Source organism: Palaemon carinicauda, chromosome 23 (assembly GCF_036898095.1).
Source record: "Palaemon carinicauda isolate YSFRI2023 chromosome 23, ASM3689809v2, whole genome shotgun sequence".
Taxonomy (NCBI): Eukaryota; Metazoa; Arthropoda; class Malacostraca; order Decapoda; family Palaemonidae; genus Palaemon; species Palaemon carinicauda.
This window is the reverse complement of record NC_090747.1, coordinates 33,188,229-33,201,636: the sequence shown is the minus strand read 5'-3', so window position 1 is coordinate 33,201,636 and position 13,408 is coordinate 33,188,229.

The following is a 13,408-nucleotide window of genomic DNA, read 5'->3' as shown; positions in this document are numbered from 1 at the left end:
ACTGGGGCACTATTAAAGGGATTTGTTTACAAAACATGGATGGGCAGATCATTTGTTGTTATTAAGAAACGGTTTGAATTTTCGCCATTAACGTGGTGACGTAGGCGTTTATACGTGTCAAGGAAGGTAGGTAGGTAGGTAGTTGTTTAAAGGGATTTGTTACGTTTACAGAACATACAACCATTTTGCAATTATAGCTTTTTCCGTGCAAGGAGACATGTTATGTAGAAGCCTATATAGTAATATCTTTCTCTCTCTACACCCGAGTCCCGCTTCCCACCTTTCAAAGGACAAACCCTCGTCTACCGCTGACCACCCGGGATATTTGTATTGATAGGCCTAAAGCACCTGTCCCAGCCTGCACCGGACGCGCGCCAATCCCTCATATTCTCACATTCTAGAGGTGAGCCTGGTCTGCCAGCCTTTATCTCGAACGCAAGAACATTCGTAAGTTCGCAACGCCATTGAAAGGTGACACCGCCATGTAAGCGAAACCTTGAGTAGAAAATTGCTTTTCAATATTTTCCCACCAAATCTCTCTCTCTCTCTCTCTCTCTCTCTCTCTCTCTCTCTCTCTCTCCAGAGTAGACACAATACATTCCCGCTGTGGCGGACATATTTATGGAATAATCTTAAAGACTTGTTGCATCATGTGTACTTACACTACCGTACTTTGTGATTCTCGTAAGAACCAAGGATATTAATCTTAATAAGAATATTGCATATAAGAGATTATTCCTCATTGTAGTTATCTTGAAGGAGGCAAAGTAGTCACTCGGTATGCATCCATAAAAATGAGCTTTATTCCTGAGCTTAGCCATCAGCGCAAATTTGATATCCCGTATATATATCATACAACATATACCAATATAGATATGTGAGCAAAATCTCTGGTTAATCTAACGACGTTCGATTACTGATTAATTTTGTTCACGCACTCTTCATGTAATATCCAAAAAGTGACCGCACACCACTTCTATCTTCTAACGAATAAGTAGCGAGATGTACGCGAAGATTTCAAGACCACATCACTATTGCGTTGTTTATATTGATAATAACAACTACTAGAGCATCAGTAACAATATTAAAAATTGCGGTATTAATCATAACAATAACAATATATATCATTTTATTCAATTGTAGTGCACGGTTTACTTTATTTATGAGAGAAAAAAAACTATAAACAATATACATTTACTTTATCCCTTTAAGAAATTGAAGAGTTTAATCTTAATTCCACGGCAATACAGCTATTCAGCTTATCATATTATTTATAATGCTCCGTTACCGTATAATTTTACAAACTTTCGAATATGAAATGAAAGATATGTGGATGTTTTATGCTATCCGTATCACTAAAGACGTATGTTAAGGGGTATATGAAAGTTAGTTCCACATATGTCAACTCTTTACCAACTAATATCCTTCACACATATACACAAGTGCGCGTGCGTGCACGCAAACACACATACACACACATACACACACACACACTTATTTATTCCTTACTTGTTACAAAATCCAGTATTGCAATCGTGTATGATATTCCAAAATCAGAGTTTAAGCGAAGAGGAAGTTTCTCCAAAATCAGAGTGGATCTGACTTCGGTTTATGTTAATGAAAATCGTTTAAGCAAAGAAGAATTATTTGGTAATCTCGGTCTTGTCAGGTGTACGAAGACAGAGTTGAATATGGAAAGAATTGGTCATTCTTTTTTATGCGTCTTCTCACCTTCCCTTACTGAATTGCCCAAGTTGTTGGGTTCTCCGAAAAACTGCTTATGACTAGGATCCTTCAGTTTGGTATTATGCCTAATTCCAATGGAAAGGTAGATTGTCTTTTGAGAATTAACAGGACTCAATTCTATATCCTACTGGTTAAAAAGCTTCGAAGAAAAAACCCGATAATACTTTTTGAAGATTCAAGTAAGCAATGTGTGGAAAAAAATGGATTATCAAACAGCCCGGTAAGTTTGATTAGATAGAAATTTAGCGGCCACCCCCTCTCTATCCATCATTACACATTACTTCAGTAAAGTTTCGGGATTAGTACTGGTTAAAACTGGGAATTAGGAGGGAATACTCTTAATGCATGTTTAGTTCAGTGGTGATACGGTTTTTTTACTCTGTCCTTTTGTATCTGTTACATCCTTCATTTTTCCCAATATTTGAGTACAAGAGATAGTGACCGAACGAGTCACTTATGTTTGATTTGTAGATAACAAAGTGATTGTCGACTCGATAATGTGACGTTATTCTTGTTTTAATACCATTATTCATGACAGAAACTGCAGCGTCCAATCATCATCTTAGCTCGAAGCAACAACGACTCTATTGATTTTTTGGTTTTGATTTTTTTACGATCTATAATGGAAGGTTACTTCCTTAGCCGTAAGACTCTAGTATTTGGGTAATGAAAATGAAGTAGTAAGATTTGAGATAAGTTTCACGAGTACACTTCTTGTAACTTGTTATGATAAATCCTCAAGCACACACATGCAACGTCTCTTTAATGATCGGCTACTAATTTACAGATATGGGTGGCACTTACACCAATGGGAAACATTTGAGAAAATCTTCACTCTGACTTCATTTATATTTTGCTTATGTTTTTTTATGCAACATTTGACATTATATACTCTCCAATATCACATACAATGTAATACCCACCATTTTTCTAATGTTGCTTGGATAAGTAATGAATAATGTTTTGCAGAATATTGTAACCTAAGAATCAAACTGTCCATCAGTGGATATATACATTGGACCCTTTTGTGGTTCCTTCACCTTTCAAGATCTTGACTCACGTCCGTGACAAAATTACGACTCCAAGAAACTTTCTCCCCACTATTTTCCCCCCTACCACTTTTCATCCCGACCTAATAAGCAAACAAAGCTTTAATCACACGAGCTAAACGATTATTTTTTCTCAAAATAAACTGCATATTTTAAGTGAAACTATATACTAAAAATTGCATTCCATCTAAATTTAAGTTACTTTCTTATCGTTGTCTTAGAAAGTTTATTTATTTATTTATTTATTTCTACAACCATGTCCCTCTCGTACTTTTCTTCCTTGAAAGGAAAACGAAGTGACAAAGAAAATTACATAAAAGAGAAGCATAAAGATAATGTGTTAAAACAAGAACCCATCGACGTTGTGAAAAATTCTACAATGGTTGTCGTCTCCGTTTTCACAACGACTATTATTCACGTAAGCTGGTTATACTGGCTACCATTGGTAGTCCTTCACTTGCTTTACCTAATGAGGAATTATGAGCCAAAGAGGTATAATTACCATGATAGACAAAGTGAAGAACTCTGGATGCTATTCAGTCTTCTATTACTCCGATTCATACTAATCTATGGAAATAGTGTGGGACCTGCCCAAGAATGAAACTATGGCACAAGCAAAAGTTACATATATTAGGCGCAGATACTCGGCACAGAAAAGAAAACAATACACTGCTCTAGAAAAAAAGTATAAAATTATAAAATGGAAGAATTGTAAATTTTTATTAGTGTACCTTGATAACATTTTAAAATCATTATCTTTATTTGTAGAGATAGGTGTACCAACAGTGTCTCACACAATTGTACATAATTCCTTTTGTATATATTATGCTTGTATCTTCGCTCTTCCCTCGCACTAAAACGAACATGAAAATTCATGTCTGGTTTTTCCTCTGTAATATTGTCTGTCTTGTGAACTTGTTATGTCCTGTTGCCTTGAGGTTTTGTATATAAGGAGAGTGTTCCACAATAATATAACTCAGTCGTTTCCAACCTGCCTTTGAGTTCACAGCCGTACTCGGCGCCGTCACATTGGTGACCCCGGAAGTCGACTCGCTCCCACTGCCTTCCACCCCCCCCCCTCCCTCGCCCCTCCATCGTTGGCACTATGACGTAGACGGACTCTACTACAGCAGTTGGCGCCGCAGCCGCCCCATTGAAACTATCACCGTTCGCCAGCGGAGAAGCGTTTACTTGGTTTGAACGCGCTGAAGTCCACTTTCGTATCAGGGGCGTTACTCGCTCAACCACCAAAGCGGATTATGTTCTCGCGGCGATACCCGAGGACACCTTCCCAGAAATATCCGACTGGCTTTGTGAACAAGGAGACACCCCAATAGCGTATGATGCCCTCAAAACATACCTTCTGCTGCAGTACTCGCCGTCGCCAGCCGCCCGTATAGCGAAGCTTTTTCAGCTCTCGCAACAACCATTGGGGGACCAAAGGGCTTCGCTTGCCCTCAGGGAAATGACCAGTATCGCTCGCCTGCAACCTGCCGCAGACGGCTCTCCTCGTGAGGTGAACCTACTCCGTGCCCTTTGGATACGCCATTTACCTGAACCTGTACGCGCTGCCATACCCGATGTCGATAATTTACCCATGAAGTACTTGATGACCAAAGCCGATGCCCTTATGGACAGCCACTTCAAGACCTCCATCAACGCCTCCACCCCTGACGACGAGGATGCCTATTCAACGTCAACCGAAGCTGACATGAATGCCGTCGGACATACACACCTACCCTGTGACATTCCGAAGTGGCGACAAAGCCACCCACCACCCGCCAATCGCTCGCGCCCCAACGAACGACTTCTACAGCAACTTACTACCTCGCATCCGCCGCAGTTTTGCTACTACCACTTCAGATTCGGGGCAACAGCGAATTAATGTGCCACAGATTGTCAGTGGCCAAAAAACGTGTAAGTAGGCCATCGCTTGTGGCGGTGGCCTCCCATGTTTCTAATCTTTTCTTTTTACAGGATGCAGGAACGGGCGTGTGATTTTTGGTAGACACGGGTGCTTGTCGTTCTCTTTTGCCAAGGAAACTCTTCAAGGCACAACGTAGTCTGTCTACATCTGCCGACGTCCGCTTGGTAGCTGCCAACGGATCTGCGATACCCACCTACGGTTACAAGAACCTCACATTATCGTTGGGAAACGGTAAATTCAATTGGAATTTTCTTTTTGCTGACGTCACAATGCCAATCCTCGGTGCGGATTTCCTATCTCATTTCCACCTTCTGGTCGATGTCACCCACCGACGATTGGTCAACGCAGACTCGTACTTGTCGACACCTCTTCAACCCGCCCCCTCTAACCTCGCTCTCCACATCAGCGCACCCACGGATGCCTACGCCCACCTCCTCACGTCTTACTCGGAAGTTTTCCGTCCAGAACTTCGCCAAACGCCCATGGTTCCTGCCAAGCACGGTATTTATCACCATATCAAGACGACGGGACCCCCAGTCTTCGCAAAATTCAGATGTCTGGCACCGGAACGATTGGCAGCCGCCAAACAGACGTTCACCAAAATGGAGAAAATGGGCCTTTGCCAAAAGGCCTCCAGCCCATGGTCGTCACCCTTACACATCTTTCTGAAGAAAGACGGCTCCCTCCATCCGTGCGGGGATTACAGGCGCCTGAACATGCAAACAGAACCGGATCACTACCCCCTCCCAAACATTGCCGATGTAACCTAATACCTGCACAAAGCAAAGGTTTTCTCTACGCTCGACCTCCTGAAGGGGTATTATCAGGTGCCTATGAACCCAGAAGACATCCCCAAGACCGCCATCACCACTCTGTTTGGCACATACATCTTCAATTACTCCTGTTTTGGCCTTCGTAATGCTGGGGCAACGTTTCAACGTCTCATGGATGGCATCTTAGGGGACCTCCCTTTCTGTGTATGTTATGTGGACGACATACTTGTGTTCTCCTCCTCAAAAGAGGAACACCTCCGTCACCTGCGCATCGTGCTCAACCGCCTGCAACAAAACGGCCTTGTAGTCCGGTACGACAAGTGTACCTTTGGCGCCAACGAAGTGTCGTTCTTAGGGCACCGTATCACTCCTGAAGGAGTCCATCCCCTCCCTGAGAAGGTAGCAACCATTCAGAATTACCCCGCGCCCTCGACCGTCAAAGCTCTGCAGGAATTCTTGGACATGATCAACTATTATCCCCGTTTTCTGCCAGCCATTGCCGCCCCTCTTACTCCCCTCTACGCCTCCCTCCAGGGCAAGCCAAAGGACCTGAAGTGGGGTCCCCCTCAAGAAGCAGCCTTCTGCAATGCAAAGAAGGCCCTATCAACTGCTGCGGCTCTCACTTTTCCTATCCCACACGCCCTTCTCCTTCTCTCCACCAATGCCAGCGACGTCGCTATTGGTGCAGTACTCGAGCAGGTGGTCAAAGGCTCGCCCCGCCAATTGGCCTTCTTCAGCAGAAAACTGTCCAAGGCAGAATCGGGTTATTCTACCTTCGATCGAGAATTGCTGGCAGTGCACTTGGCTGTATGTCATTTTCGCCATTTCCTAGAAGGTACGCCCTTCGTCATTCGCACAGACCACATGCCTCTGGTGCACGCCTTCACTCGACAGTCTGACGCCTGGTCCGCCCGTGAAAGCCGACATCTCTCCGCCGTGGCTGAATTCAATTGCACCCTCCAATACGTCCCTGGGAAAATGAATCCCGTTGCCGATGCCCTGTCAAGAAACACGTTGGCTGCCGTTCAACTGGGATTGGATTACAACGCCCTGGCTGAAGCCCAACGACAGGATCCAGAGTATCAAGCTTGTAGGACATCCTGCACGTCCTTCCGTTGGGAAGATTTTCCCCTCGAAGACTCCAACACCACACTCGTCTGTGACGTCAGTACTGGTAGACCGCGACCTTGGATTCCTGCTCCCATGCGCCGACAGGTGTTTGATATCATCCACGGCCTTTCACATCCCTCGTGCCGTTCTACTGCACAGCTGCTGAAGGCAAAGTTCATTTGTCACGGCATTTCTAATGATGCTAAGGATTGGGTCCGTGCCTGTACTTCTTGCCAAACTTCCAAAGTACATCGACACACGGATTCAGGAGTGGGCACCTTTCCTCAACCTCAGCGTCGTTTCACACACATTCACGTCGACGTTGTAGGCCCCCTACCCACATCACAAGGACATCGTTACCTGTTTTCCGTCATCGACCGCTCCACTCGTTGGCCTGAAGCCATTCCCATGGAAACTGCAACGTCCGCCTCATGTACATCTGCCTTACTCTCTGGATGGATTTCTGACAGGGGAACCACTTTCACCTCTCAATTGTGGACGTCATTAGCGAATCTCCTGGGCATCACCCTACATCAGACAACGGCCTACAACCCCGCTGCCAATGGAATGGTTGAACGTTTTCAACGCACCCTCAAAGCAGCTTTGATGTCCCGCTGCAAGGATTCCAACTGGTTTACTCAGCTTCCCTGGGTCGTCCTTGGACTAAGGACCACTCCTAAAGACACCCTCGACGTCTCGGCAGCTGAAATGGTGTATGGCTACATGTTGGTCGTCCCTGCCGAATTTTTTCCTTCTACAACCTCCTCCGACGATCTCCAGCACATACGTCACGTCGTGGGAAAATTTACTCCGTGCCGCCAGACTTACAAGCCCCCAGCGAAGCATCACATACCAACGGACTTACACTCTGCAACGCACGTCTTCCTGCGCAACGACACCAGCAAGCCACCACTAACGCCCCCTTCTACGGGCCCCTTTCCTTGTGATCCGACGCAGTCCGAAAGCATTCCTCCTAAACATTCGGGGCAAAGAAGACTGGGTCTCCATTGATCGTCTAAAACCTGCTTATCTTCTGCCAGATGACTCGCCTACAGTTCGCCTCTCTAGATCAGGGCGCCCTATTTAACATGTACAGTATGTCATTCATTTTTTTGGGGGGGGAGCCATGCCATGTACCAACCGTGTTTCACACAATTGTACATAATTCCCTTTTATATATATTATGCTTGTATCTTTGCTCTTCCCTCGCACTAAAACGAACATGAAAATTCATGTCTGGTTTTTCCTCTGTAATATTGTCTGTCTTGTGAACTTGTTATGTCCTGTTGCCTTGAGGTTTTGTATATAAGGAGAGTGTTCTCTTGCTTGAGGGTACACTCAGGCACACTATTCTATCTTATTTTTTTTTCTCTTCCTCTTGTTTTTTTGAAATGGTGTGTTGGGCAGGCTTAATAGAAGGGCTATGGATGCCTGGTGGTTTATCAAGAGGTTGTCTTTTCCTTTTTCTGATTCGTTTCCTCTCAAAACCATCCTTACTGTCCTCCCTTCAGTTGAAGTGGCTATCCTGGAGGGTATTTAGCCTTGCATGGTGTATCGGCTTCTCCATGTTGACCAGTTTTTCCGACTTTTTACTATAGTCCATGGGTATCATCAATCACTTTGTTTATAATTCTGTACGTATTGTTTTTGTTATAAATCTTGTTAATCTAGGTTTTAAGTATGATGTCTCTTTCTTATTTCTATTAATTCTTATGCTGTCTGGAGACATTGAGCGAAATCCGGGACCAGTACGTCCTAGATTTCGTCAATGTCGTCTTCTGTATTGCAATATTCGTGGTCTTCATGCAAATATCCAAGACCTTACAGTTGCGTCCAGACAGTATGATATTCTTTTGTGCTCAGAAACTTTGGTTTCTAATATGAGACACTCATCTGAGCTCCTTATAACTGGTTTTAAGAAGCCAATAATATTGAAACGTGATGCCATCCCTAGGGCCAGGGGAATGGCGGTGTATATTAGGACCCTGCTTCTCATAAGTCCTGCTATCAATGTGGATGTCATGAGATTCAGGTAATAAAAGTTTGTGGCAGGCATAACAACTTTTATTTATGTTCGATCTACCGGAATCCAGACATGGATGATTCTATCTTCGATTGTCTTCTTACCATTATGGCTAAGATACAAGAAGATGATAGAAAGGCTTCTTTTGTCTTTGTTGGTGATTTTAATGCTCACCATAGGGAGTGGTTAAGTTCTATCTCTCCTACCGATCGCCATGGCTTAAGAGCTTTAGACTTTGCCTCTGAATCAGGCTGTGAGCAAATCATAAATGAAGCTACTCACAGGTCTGGTAATTGCTTGGACCTCGTATACACTGACTCCCCTGGCGTTATAACTGGTAAGGTTGGTTCTCCAGTCGGGACATCTGATCATGCCTTGATTTCGTTATTAGTGAAGACTGAGCAGCCTGTCCCTGATATATCATATTCTTGTAAAATTTATATGAAATCCCAAGCAGACTGGAATGGGATTTTACAAGATCTTTTGTGCTTGAATTGGTCACAATTATATAATAGTGTAGATCCTGTTGTCCCTTTGAATGAGAATCTAGTCAACATAATTGATAGGCGTATCCCTTCTTGTGTGCAAAGGTACCGAGTGAAGGACAAACCGTGGTTAAATGATGATTGTAGACGTGCTTTTTTGGAGAAGCAGGAGGCGTATCAACTTTGGAAGGGTAACAGATCAGATTTGACCTGGAACAACTATATTCAGCTTCGAGCTTTTGCTCAGAGAGTTTATGCCTCAACTGAAAAGGAGTACAATTTAACCATAAAAGAAACACTTTCTGGTACAACTCAGGAACATAAATGATGGTCTACCCTTAAATCTGCACTCTTTGGTGTAGATGCAACAGTTCCTCCTTTACTTAAACCAGATGGCTCAGTCACTCACTGTCCAAAGGAAAAGGCAACCCTTTTGGCTGATGTTTTTGACAGTAAACAGAGTAATGAAAAACTTGAACTTCCTCATTCCTGTTTTCCTGAGGCTAAACTAACTAGTTTAGCTTTTCGATCTCGTGAGATTAAAGCTCTGTTGATGGACCTTGATGCTTATGGAGGTGTAGACCCAAATGGTATTTTTCCTTTGTTTTTTATAAAGACAGCAGATTACTTAGCTCCAAAGTTATCTGTTATTTTGCGCAAGTTAGCAAGAAGAGGAGCTTTTAGCACTAGTTGGAGAATTGGTAATGTTACTCCTCTATGTAAATGTGTTTGTGGTAGCTCAAGTCCCACTGATTACCGCCCAATTTCCATAACTCCCATATTATCTAAAGTTTTTGAACGTCTTCTGGCAAAACGTCTTAATAGGTTTGCTGAAGGTAATCATCTACTCCCTAGTTTGCAATTTGGTTTTCGTAAAGGCCTTGGAGCATGTGATGCCCTTCTTACAATCTCCAATGCTGTACAGAAATCCCTTGATTGTGGTCGGGAAGTTCATATGATTGGCCTTGATTTTAGTGCTGCCTTTGACCGTGTTAATCATGAGGCCCTTGTTTTCAAACTGAAACAGTTGGGAGTGGGTGGGTCGTTTCTTAGCATTATTGTTGATTTTTTAAGTAATAGATCTCAAAGAGTTGTTGTTGATGGGCACCATAGTGATTATAGGAATGTGATATCCGGTGTTCCACAGGGTAGTGTTCTTGGCCTATTACTTTTTATACTATATACACATGACATGTGGTTTGGCCTAGAAAACAAGCTTGTTGCATATGCAGATGATGCTACTCTCTTTGCATCAATTCCATCCCCTGAATGTAGATCTAGGGTTGGTGAATCCCTTAATAGAGATTTAGCTAGAATTAGTGCATGGTGCAAATTATGGGGTATGAAGTTGAATCCTAACAAAACTCAAAGTATGATTGTAAGTAGGTCAAGGACGGTGGTTCCTCAACATCCGGATCTCAGTATTGATAATGTTTCTTTAAATATGTATGACTCTTTCAAAATTTTAGGTGTGATTCTCGACAGTAAATTTACTTTTGAGAAACATATAAGGTCTGTGTCTTCTTCAATTTCACAAAAAAATAGGCTTATTGAGAAAGTCTTTCAAGATTTTCGGTGATCAATCTATTCTGAAGAAGTGTTTTAATTCTTTCATTCTACCTTGTTTTGAGTATTGTTCTCCTGTCTGGTCTTCAGCTGCTGATTCTCATCTTAATTTGTTGGACAGAAACTTACGGTCTATTAAATTTCTTATTCCTGATCTAGATATTAATCTCTGGCACCGTCGTTCAATTAGTTCATTATGCATGTTACATAAGATTTTTCACAACTCTGACCATCCTTTACATTCAGATCTCCCTGGACAATTCTATCCTGTTCGTAATACTAGGCAGGCAGTTAATTTTAATAGCCAGGCCTTCTCCATCACGAGGCTCAATACTACGCAGTACTCTAGAAGTTTTATACCAGCTGTGACCAGGTTGTGGAATGATCTTCCTAATCGGGTGGTTGAATCAGTAGAACTTCAAAAGTTCAAAGTTGGAGCAAATGCTTTTTTGTTGACCAGGCGGACATAGTCTTTTTATAGTTTATTTATGACATATTTGTTTTTGATGTTGTTGATAGTTTATTATATGACATGTCTGTTTTAACGTTGTTTCTTATTATAGAATGATTTATTGTTAATTTAATCTCTTCATTTATTTATTTCCTTATTTCCTTTCCTCACTGGGCTATTTTTCCCTGTTGGAGCCCCTGGGTTTATAGCATCCTGTTTTTCTAACTAGGGTTGTAGCTTGGATAATAATAATAATAATAATAATAATATAACTCAGTCGTTTCCAACCTGCCTTTGAGTTCACAGCCTTACTCGGTGCCGTCACATAGGTAACAACTCACAAAAATTAAACAAGGCAAAAAATCATAACATTGAAATATATTGGTTGGGCGGAGGGTGTAATTTTGGCATAGTGAGAATTTAAAGAGAGAAAATTTGGTGGGGTGGAAATTTAGTCGAGTGAAAATTTTGTAGGGAGAATTTTCGAGGTGGATTTTTCGGAGGGTGGTGAGTTAGATTTTACGGGTCACCGCTCCGCTGATACTGGTAGAGTGCCGGTACACTTTCATCATGTGTAAATTATTCACAGTAAAAACCCGTTATACTTTCTGAAGTAGTGTATACAAAAATATGAATACAATTATGATAAGTATTATGATAAGTGTTGAGTGAATAGATACAGCGTTTCAAAAAAAGGGGAAATTAACAGTATCTTCATATTTGAAAGAGAATAAGGTTTTTAATATCAGAGTTTTTGTCTAAATGAAAATAGCACTCTTAGAAAAAATGTTAAAGATCATAGAGGCTTTAAACATTGAAGAGTGTTATTTATCTTTGATCAAAACCATTATTTTCAGACTTAACGTTACTTCCAACTTGAAACTGGTCAGCGTTACTCAAGTTATTCATCATATATTTCCTTTTTAGGTATATATTTTGAAATCTTTGATATTGTATACATAGTATTTTCTTATGTAAAGCGTTAATTTCTTTATTACCACATAAATATATACTGTATAGAAGAAATATTTTACGAATAATAATGTTTTTTTTTCCTAAAATTTGTTGAACTGGAATTTCTTTTTCAATCTCTTCATTCGGTCACTGAAAATCATTTCGTCACTGAAAATCATTTGGTCACTGAAAATCAAGTAAATTACTTCTTGCAAGAAGTTCGCAAAACTTTTCATGAGTGGTTCTAGAATTAGGGAACTCATTCTCTGAAAGGAATTGTTCTAGAAAGCAAAAACTAGAATATAACACTAAACACCAAAATCCCTCGGGAAAACTATCTGGAAACATAAAAAAAAACCTATACGGAGATATGAAATAAAATCATCAGAACTATCAAAAATAATAAACAAGCTACAAACCCACAATTGAAGAAACACCAACAGAAAGGAAAATCCATCAAATTGATGATCAAAAGATTTGGAACAGGAATATTATCAAGAAAAGAGATGGAGTGATGAAAGTCGCAGAGGATTTAAACGCAATTCTCTATAGTAGTGATATAAAAAAAAATAACTTTGTCATTAGAAATAACAAAAAAAAAATACTCAGTACTGAAAGTAAAGTAAAGGAAGTATTAAAATACAGGAGAGGATGATTTAATGATAGATGAAGAATATTTCATATAATCAAAACTTGCAGAAAATAAGATAAAAGAACTGAAAAATTACTGAACAATAAGAATTCTCAGTAATAAATAAAACATACGTAAGATTCATAGCAAGCTGAATAGAAAGGTAGCTATATTTTACTCAACAAAGAAAGCAGGAAAGCTTTAAAAGTGAGTATCCAATAGCTGAACAGTATAACACAGTATAACTAACTACCATGTATGACATTTATAGACTAGGAGCAGACTTTTGATTCTGTCTCTACTTCAGCAGTAAGAGAAGCTCTTCAAAGACAATGGATAGATAAATCTTATGTTAGAAGACTTGAAAATATCTAACAGGAAGAAGGGTAATCTTCATATTACAAAAAAATATAGAAAAAATGCTGTTTGACACTAGAGTTAGGTAAGGCAACCCCACCTCACTTAAATCATTCACAGCGTGCCTAAAATAAGTCTTTTGTTAAGAATTTGTATCGGAAAGAATGTGAGAATTAACATTATTGGAAAGATAATCTATAAATGACATATATCTACTTAATGAATCATCAGAGGAATTGCAAAACATAACAGAATATTTAGATAGAGGGGGTAGAAATGCAAGAATGGAAATTAATGTGATAAGGTTATTTGAAAATACAGATATCAAATAAATGT